Genomic DNA, 9689 nt, shown 5'->3' with positions numbered 1-9689 from the left:
AGTGAACCCCATCCCTGGCATACATGTCATTTCGGCCATAGAAGTTGTCCCAGTTGTCAATGAATGGTACTGCATTATCCTTACAGTGTTTATCCAGCCAACAATTAATACCAATTGCTCTGGACAACCATTCATTACCAACACCTCTTCTTGGCAAAATGCCACATATAACAGGGCGCCCCCCCTTCTTCCTAATCATGTCTATAGCTGTCCTGAACTTTCTAACTAAATCCTCACTTCTACGCTTGCCTACATCATTGCCTCCAGCACTGAGGCAAATAATACGATTGATCCCATTACCGTTCATGATGTTGTCAAGCCGGCTAACAATGTCCTCCATCCCAGCCCCAGGAAAGCATACCCTTTGTCTCCTACTCCTGTCCTTCAAGCAGAATGCCCTATCCATGTATCTAACCTGGCTATCCCCAACAACAACAATATTCTTACCTTCCTTGTTGTCGTTCGTCGTGACGATCCCAGTAGTAGACTCACATTCGTCGGGTAGCACCGAGAATGCGTTGGAGGTTTCCACGGGAGTTTCCACAGCAGTCTCTTTCTTCATCGTTTCTGGCTTTCCATTCGTCTTCTTGATCGTCAACTTCGTCGTCCCCTGCTGTCCAGCCACTGACCACGATCCCTTCTTGACCTGAGGACTCGAAACAGGAGGACTACTACGAATCCTCTTGTTTTCCTCGGTCAATCGCCGTATCTCCATCTTCGCTGCCCTCAATTCTTCCTTAAGTTGCTGGTAAAGTTGCTCGGTGGAGGGCATCTTGGTTCAGTCCACGGGAGCAAACAAGACACTTCTTCACAGAGTTAAGTATAGGTCAGCACTCAAAGTACAGGTCACCACTCAAGAGCCTATATTTGAACGACGTTTCATCCAGCGTTGAAATATTTCAAGTAACGAAAATTCAGTTTTGGAAGAAACCTTGAACGAATAAAAATCTTGAGTGCAGGTGTGTCTTTTGTGCCTGTATGTTTTGTTTCATCTCTTGCATTTAGTTTAATATTTGTTGCTTATTATGAAGATTGTGTTCATATCTGTTCCTAAGCTTCCCTCCCCAACCCTCCTAGTAGGGCTAGAGTGAGGTTCTGGGTTGATTGGTGTGTGTCCAGGTCGCAATTTGGGATGTCGTAGCTTTGTGAAGAAAAATCATGTGCAGAGGTAATACTTGTATGGGAGGGAGAATGTCACGAAAAAAAACTAATAATAGTGAGGGGGTAAGTGTGTTGAAGTGGTTAGTGAGGATCATGAAAGAGAACGGTGGGTTATTTGTATGGTAAGTATGCAATGGTAATTTATGGCTAAAGGGATGAAGGGTGTGATTAAGTTCTGAGTGTCCTCGTGAGTGAGTAGTGGGGATATAGGTAAGTGTGAATCATAGTATGTCTTGGTATCTATAATTAGGTGTTCGATGCCAGGCTGCAGCTTTTGAGTCATGCTTTTGGAAACTGGAACATTCGGGCTTGTGTTTAATGGGGTAATTATTGTTAATGCTGGAATTAGGTTAAGCTTTGTTGATGGGATGTTTCATAGGTGGTTACTTTGGGAATCGTGAGAGGAAGGAAGGAGGGGTTGATTTGCTAGGTATGTAGAGACTGTTTCATATGTGCTGTGGGTATACTCTCAGAACTGCACTTGGAGTTGGTTTTGAGGGGGTTAAGCCTTAGCTCCTGGCCCCGATTCCTAAACTATCTGGACATTACTGACCTTTGGTGTCTTGAAACTTAAATACGTTGAAGCTTTGTATTGAGTTCGCTTCCACTATTGCTTCATCCAAGTCGTTCCACATTTCAGTGTCACCCTGAAACTGAAAAATAGTTCCTCATGGCTCATCTGCGTTTTCAGGTTCCTCTTCCCCTCGATTCTGGTCCTCCTAATTCAGCCTGTCTCTTTCTGCCATATCAATTCCTCTACGTTTTATACGTAATAATCATGTCCCCCATAGTCTTTTTCTTCAAAGGTCGTCAGATTTTGTTCCTTCAGCTTCTCTTCGGAACTTGTTTCTCAGGTCTGATAATAACCTGGTTCCAGATTTTTAGACATTTCAGAGTTTACGGTCTGACTAGGTGTGGGCTTCATGGTGGAGTCGGGTACTCAATGACTGGCTTACATATGTTGTATACAGGGTACTGGAGAATTTTTTATTGAAGTTGCTGAATGTTATTCTGACGTTTGCTAATTATGCCCATGCCACTGACGTTATAGTTTATATGTACTTATGGAAATAAGTTTGGTGTTACATTCATGCCCAGGTCATTTTCACTCTGATATTTGCATTTATCTCCACCCATGTTGCACTGTGTCCAGTCTACCCTCTCCTTCAAAACCCATGACCTAGCATTTGTTTGGAGTTGAACTAGGGAAGGCTCTTGTTGGACCAAATTTTCTATCTGCTGAAATGTGTCTGGCGTTCATAACTCTCCTCCTGTTATTACTCTTCTCGTTAATTTTACATCGGCAAAGAGTTGCATATGCGACTCGGTCCTCTCTGGTAAGTCGTTAACATTTATTAAGATCAACAATAGGAGTTCTAACACTGATCCTCGCGAAACCCCAATCGTTACTCAGTCCCATTTTGATGTCTCATCCCTGGAGCACTTTGCTTTTTAACCCTGCTTCTTGTTCTTCAAATTTCAGGACTTCTCTGGTGAGAGAAGTGCTTTTCTACAGTCTAGGAAAATGTAATCACCCAATCGCAGTGTGGGTTGCTGACACACAGAGAGAGAGGGAGAATCCTGGATAGATCTGTCATTTCAGCAGAGCCTTCAACACAGAAGGGATGTGGGTGGCCTTACTGTTATGTACAAGGCCAATATTGTCAAAGTACCACACTTAGATCCACTTCGAGGACAGCGTGAAACAAGCTTCTGTACCACAAGACGGGCAGAAAGCAGCAACTTCACTCTGGCTGTACCCTTCTCCAGAACATCACTTCATCTGAGACCATTTATCCCCAGGATGACTCGAGTATGGAACACATTCGTACAGCATTATGATGTCAACGAGATAAAGTCAGCTGATCAGATGAAAATGCTGGCCCACAGATGGCTCCAACTTCATCCTGTTCCCTACTTGTATGTTTCATAATAAAAATGCTTTCAAATGAGCTGATGTAGGCAACAGCTCTTAGCTTGCCAATAAAGTTAGGAATCCTTAACCTGTAAATAGCTTGTGAATAAAGGTAGGGATCCTTAACCTAACCTTGTCAAACCCTGTGTAAACAAAACAGACAGGCAGACAGAGTGTCTACCCACTTACAGTTACTGGAACAGAGCTTATAATCAGTTGTCACGGCTTCAGTGTTTAATTCTGTTCTCGGTGGTGAAGGTACTAAAAATATTCATCTCTTTCCCACATCCTTTTTTATATTTATCACTGGTATATGATTGTAATCACATTAATGCCGTGTAATTCAATGACAAAATTATGTAAGATTTCAAAGTTGGTTACCTAGCTAATAGGTGGAGTGGTGATGTGTGGAGGAGGTGAGGTGGAGGAGAAGTAGGTGGTGGAGGAGAAGTAGGTGGTGGAGGAGAAGTAGGTGGTGGAGGAGAAGTAGGTGGTGGAGGAGAAGTAGGTGGTGGAGGAGGAGGTGGTGGTGGAGGAGGAGGAGGAGGAGGAGGTGGAGGAGGAGGAGGAGGAGGTGGTGGAGGAGGAGGAGGTGGTGGTGATGGAGGAGGAGGAGGAGGAGGTGGTGGTGGTGGTGGAGGAGGTGGTGGAGGAGTAGGAGGTGGAGGAGAAGTAGGAGGTGGAGGAGAGGAGGAGGACGAGGGGAGGAGGAGGAGGAGGAGGAGGACGAGGAGATGTTGGAGGTAGAGAGCTTGTGTGAGGTCAGTGGGGCTGGTGAACTCGGCCTGCGTGTACCGGGGGAAGGTTGTATGTGCGGGACTGTCTCCCCGGAGTGTGTGCGCACCAGCGAGGTGCTTCACCCGCACGTGGTCGCTCTCTCCGTCCCTCGTCTAGTGAAGGCTCGCTGATGCTTGGCACTAGAGATGGAGCCTTGACTCAGTGGTATGTCTCAATGACCTACACTGGTTGTTTGCAACCCCAGAAATCATCACATGGGTTTCGTTCTCAAGTGTTTTAGTGAAATTGTTAACCAGAAAAAGACAAATTGCTACAGTGAAGGATGTCGATGTACCTCTGTTTGTGCTGCATTTTTTCTGAAGTCCGATTTTAGATGTGTGCATTAAAGTGTATCTTGGTACCACTGAATATACTTCCAATAAATAATTATATATATATATAATATATATTATATATTATATATAATATTTATATTTCATGCATAATAATATGTTAACATCTTTACTGTGGCCACTTATACACAACACTGGAGATGCATCTCGCGCTCGCCAGTATTCAAACTTGTTTTAAATGATATATTACTTACTGAGCTAAATTCGAGAGGCTTGTTTTTTTATTTTCTCTTGTAGAAAAAAAGCATATATGCATGCCACCAAATTCAGCCTCTAGTCCCTGGACGATGGCACTCTCGATGATGACACTATGATGACATCAGTGTGTATCTGCTAGAGGAAAGAATTCAAGGAGCATAGAGAGAAGCTAGGTTTCCCAGGAAATCCTCCCACTGTGAAGTAGTCCTCGGTCAGGACACTATGGTCAAGTTACAGCGACTATGCAAGGCGTGCAAGTCATTGATCCCGTTGACAGTACTCTCCTCGGTGCTCCACTCAGATGTTACGCTACGCCATTAGTGAGTCTTCGAGGAGGGGGAGGGGGAGAAGGTCGATGTAAGAGGATTCAGTTCACGATCATATTCATACTTCTCTCTGGATGTCTATTCCTCCCTAAACTAGATGTCTATTCCTCCCTAAACTAGATGTCTATTCCTCCCTAAACTAGATATCTATTCCTCCCTAAACTAGATATCTATTCCTCCCTCAACTAGATGTCTATTCCTCCCTAAACTAACCTATACATTTTTCCCAACTGTTTTGATCCTTCAGTAGCCCTAAAATAAGCGAATAGAACATCCTTCTTAAGCCCATACTAGAAAAAGTTCTAAATTGGCCAATTACACTGTGTGACACTGTCAGATAGGGTAGACTGGGCACTCGTAGTATCTCTCAAATCTCCTTGAAAGCTCCTTATCCTCTTTCAAAGGATCCAATTTACTGGCGAAGCAAATTCTACCACAAAATGTAGGAAATTTAGGAGGAGTGGAGACCCATAGCTACACTAGTAGCTCCAGCGCACAGGAGAATTTCACAACCATAACATTGTGACCACTTGAAACTATGACCCACACACACACAAAAAAAAGAATAGCTCACCTCTCAGCCGTTAGTGCGCATCACTCTGGTTATTTACATTTATCTCTGAGACTGACACTCGTCTTGACTAGCAAGCTCGTAACACTGAATTGGCTCTCCACCTTACTGCCATTTCCCTCGAAGAATACAAATGTGTGTGCGGCAAAGTTCAGAAGGATGGAGTACAAGATACTACCAAATGGACATAGACACACTTGACATGACCCAAATGAAATGTGATAGTTGACCCGACAAGACCACATATCATTCCCGTAAGAATGGCAGACTGTTACGAAAGATTATACATGGGTCACCTACATTCCAATTATTGCTGATCAGGAAGGTCATTATAACAGTGATGAATTTATTTCATATACAGGTATGGAAAGTTAATATTGTATCCTTGAAGCTTTTTGCAAGTCGTGGCCTCTCTATTAAAGTACAGTACGAGACTTCTAATGTAGAATGTTAGGTATCTCTCTCTCTCTCTCTCTCTCTCTCTCCCCCTCTCTCCCCCTCTCTCCCTCTGTTTATTCGTTGGTGGTGGTTCCAGGTTTAATGTTTTACCAACCCTATAACAGTTATAATTGTCGATATAACGGTTATAAATGTCGATAAAACAGTTATAATTGTCGATATAGCAGTTAGAATTGTCGATATAACAGTTAGAATTGTCGATATAACAGTTATAATTGTCGATATAACAGTTATGACTTGTAGGGTTGGTAAAAGTTGTAATGAACTGGTGAATGATCGTTAGATTTTTATGGTAATTAACAAGTGTGTAGTTGATAAAACAGTTGTATGGTCGTTATAATAGTTGTATGGTCGTTATAATAGTTGTATGGTCGTTATAATAGTTGTATGGTCGTTATAATAGTTGTATGGTCGTTATGATAGTTGTATGGTCATTATAACAGTTGCATGGACAGTTATATGATCATTATGACTGATGAATGGGTCGTTATAACAGTTGTAGGACCGTTATACTAGTTGTAAGACAGTTTTAACAGTTGTAGGCCGTTTTAACAGTTGTTGGAAGGTTAAAAGGTGATTGGATTTTATAACATTGTGTATATTAATGGTACACAATACTGACAAAATGATGAATTAGACACGTGTGCAACATCCGGTTATCTTTATTTTGTAGACGCCTCGCCATCCACTTTATCAGTACAACACGGAAGACTGAACACGTAGAAAATAAGGTGATCAGTCCCTGAGCCTAGGAGCAGGTGTTCAGTAACCGCAGTCTTAATGTACCTGACGCACTGGCAGGTTAGGTTAGGTAAGGTTCGTCAGGAAACAGGACAAGTGTTTCCTGACGCTTATCTTAATCACATGATGACCCGATACTGGAGCTTTTGGTCATCTGACCGAGGCCTTCCGCTGGCTTACCGGTCCGCCCCCTTTAAAAATTATGGCAGCAAGACGTGGGCTTATATACTGGAGTCAGAAGAATTGAAGGCATTGACACCGGTAGGTGGAATTAGCCAGTGTGTTCGTTACGTGACATGGTCGTTATAACAGTGGCAACAGTAGCCATTAACGGTTGTATGATCTTGAAAACAATAGTTATTAACCGTTGTATGGTCTTGACAGTAGCCAGTAACCGTTTTAAGGTCTTGACAACAGTAGCCAGTAACCGTTTTAAGGTCTTGACAACAGTAGCCAGTAACCGTTGTATGGTCTTGACAACAGTAGCCAGTAACCGTTGTATGGTCTTGACAACAGTAGCCAGTAACCGTTGTATGGTCTTGACAACAGTAGCCAGTAACCGTTGTATGGTCTTGACAACAGTAGCCAGTAACCGTTGTATGGTCTTGACAACAGTAGCCAGTAACCGTTGTATGGTCTTGACAACAGTAGCCAGTAACCGTTGTATGGTCTTGACAACAGTAGCCAGTAACCGTTGTATGGTCTTGACAACAGTAGCCCGTAACCGTTGTATGGTCTTAACAGTAGCCCGTAACCGTTGTATGGTCTTGACAACAGTAGCCAGTAACCGTTGTATGGTCTTGACAACAGTAGCCAGTAACCGTTGTATGGTCTTGACAACAGTAGCCCGTAACCGTTGTATGGTCTTGACAACAGTAGCCCGTAACCGTTGTATGGTCTTGACAACAGTAGCCCGTAACCGTTGTATGGTCTTGACAATAGTAGCCCGTAACCGTTGTATGGTCTTGACAACAGTAGCCAGTAACCGTTGTATGGTCTTGACAACAGTAGCCAGTAACCGTTGTATGGTCTTGACAACAGTAGCCAGTAACCGTTGTATGGTCTTGACAACAGTAGCCAGTAACCGTTGTACGGTCTTGACAACAGTAGCCAGTAACCGTTGTATGGTCTTGACAATAGTAGCCAGTAACCGTTGTATGGTCTTGACAACAGTAGTCATTAACCATTGTACGGTCTTAACAGTGGTCATTAGCCCTTTCACTGTGCAAGGGAACTCCAGATTAATAATATTACCATGATAGAGAATCTTCGTTTGAAGGTAATGACAACAAAAGTAAGAAATCTGACTGAAAACTTAGGTAATTACGCAGGTGCAAAGTTAGCGGTCTGGGCGTAATTTACGCACCGTCGGCTTAGACGATTTTTGAGTCCTATTTTAAGTCGATTTCATTGTTCCATTCGACCAAATTTTCAGCTCTGTCTCTAGTATGTCTTCCGTTCTGTCGATTGAGCACAAGAGACCCTATAAAATGCACAGAAGTCGATAAATTGGCCAATTTTACCCAAAATTCAAGAAATACCGTTACAAAAATAGTGCGAAATAATTATCTTCATGGCACTAAAACAACTTTTACTCTATTAGGTAAAAGGACACAAGAACATAAGAACATAAGAACGAAGGAACACTGCAGAAGGCCTACTGGCCCATGCGAGGCAGGTCCAAGTCTCCTACCGGCTTAAGCCAATGCACCCAACCTAGTCAGGTCAGGTCACATTGACTTAAGGGAGGAACACGGCAACCGACCTGGTAGCACAAGCTATCAGGTCTAACTCACACCCACCCACATCTACTCATGTATTTATCCAACCTATTTTTAAAGCTACACAACGTTCTGGCCTCTATAACGGTACTTGGGAGTTTGTTCTATTCATCCACAACTCAATTACCAAACCAGTACTTTCCTATATCCTTCCTGAATCTGAATTTTTCTAACTTAAAACCATTGCTGCGAGTCCTGTCTAGGCTAGATATTTTCAGCACACTATTTACATCCCCAAGTGCAACTTATGTGACTTTTTATTGTGTCAACGTTTCGCTCTCCAGGAGTTTTGTCGAGCCGTTACTGCTTGATAAAGCTCCTGGAGAGCGAAACGTTCCCACAATAATATGTCACATTAGTTGCACTTGTGTCCTTTTACCTAATAGAATAAAAGTTGTTTTAGTGCCAAGAAGATAATTATTTTGCACTATTTTTGTAACGGTATTTCTTGAATTTTGGGTAAAATTGGCCTTTTACCTAACATATTGTTGGTAATTCTACCAGGATTAATACAACATTTCCTCTGTTTATTGATCATATTCCCAGGCCTCGCCTATATTAAACTTGCTTTCCATTTTGAATTCATAATCAGAACAATAGAAGATTTACTATATTTCCCTGATAAAGTATATCCTGGAATAATTGGTCATGGTTTACGTCATCCCAAAAATGTAATCGTACCTATTAAAACCCATAGAACAGAAGTGGGGTGTAGAGGGCCTTACCGTCCTCAGGAAAATCGGCAAAAATCGAATATTTTTGCCTGTTTGAGCTCAATTTATAGCTACTTCTAGTCCTCAAACACCCAAAAATAGTCTGTCAGGATTTTCTTTTTATACTGTACCCACTCACCGTGAGACCCATATCTAGGCCAGAATTTACTACTCACAGGTTATATGAGTGAGCTGAGCTTATGGTCTACACGAGGGACTCCTGTGGCCTCAGTGACGTTATTCTACGTCACGGACACTGAGAGTGTTAACCGAATGATCATTATAGTACCAGTGTATACCATGAAAATAGTTGCTCTTCCAATTCCTCCTTTCCCTCTGCCAGTTCCTCCGTTCCCTCTGCCAGTTCCTCCTTTCCCTCTGCCAGTTCTTCCTTTCCCTCTGCCAGTTCCTCCTTTCCCTCTGCCAGTTCCTCCTTTCCCTCTGCCAGTTCCTCCTTTCCCTCTGCCAGTTCCTCCTTTCCCTCTGCCAGTTCCTTCTTTCTCTCCACCAGTTCCTTCTTTCTCTCCACCAGTTCCTTCTTTCTCTCCACCAGTTCCTTCTTTCTCTCCACCAGTTCCTTCTTTCTCTCCACCAGTTCCTTCTTTCTCTCCACCAGTTCCTTCTTTCTCTCTGCCAGTTCCTCCTTTCCCTCCCCCAGTTCCTTCTTTCTCTCCATCAGTTCCTCCTTTCCCTC

At 42.9% G+C, this 9689-nt stretch overlaps 1 long non-coding RNA gene across 1 annotated transcript in view; it reads left to right on the top strand.

Moving 5' to 3' along the window:
- Positions 1-2990: 2990 nt before the first annotated feature.
- LOC138853779 (uncharacterized) overlaps positions 2991-9689 on the top strand; it is a 293182-nt gene continuing 286483 nt past the window's right edge. The window contains exon 1 of the long non-coding RNA XR_011392934.1: positions 2991-4018. This is a non-coding gene — a long non-coding RNA (uncharacterized lncRNA). The remainder of the gene's footprint in view (positions 4019-9689) is intronic.

Source organism: Cherax quadricarinatus, chromosome 39, assembly GCF_038502225.1.
Source record: "Cherax quadricarinatus isolate ZL_2023a chromosome 39, ASM3850222v1, whole genome shotgun sequence".
Taxonomy (NCBI): domain Eukaryota; kingdom Metazoa; phylum Arthropoda; class Malacostraca; order Decapoda; family Parastacidae; genus Cherax; species Cherax quadricarinatus.
The sequence above is the reverse complement of the archived record's forward strand: the minus strand, read 5'-3'. Positions and strand labels throughout refer to the sequence as shown.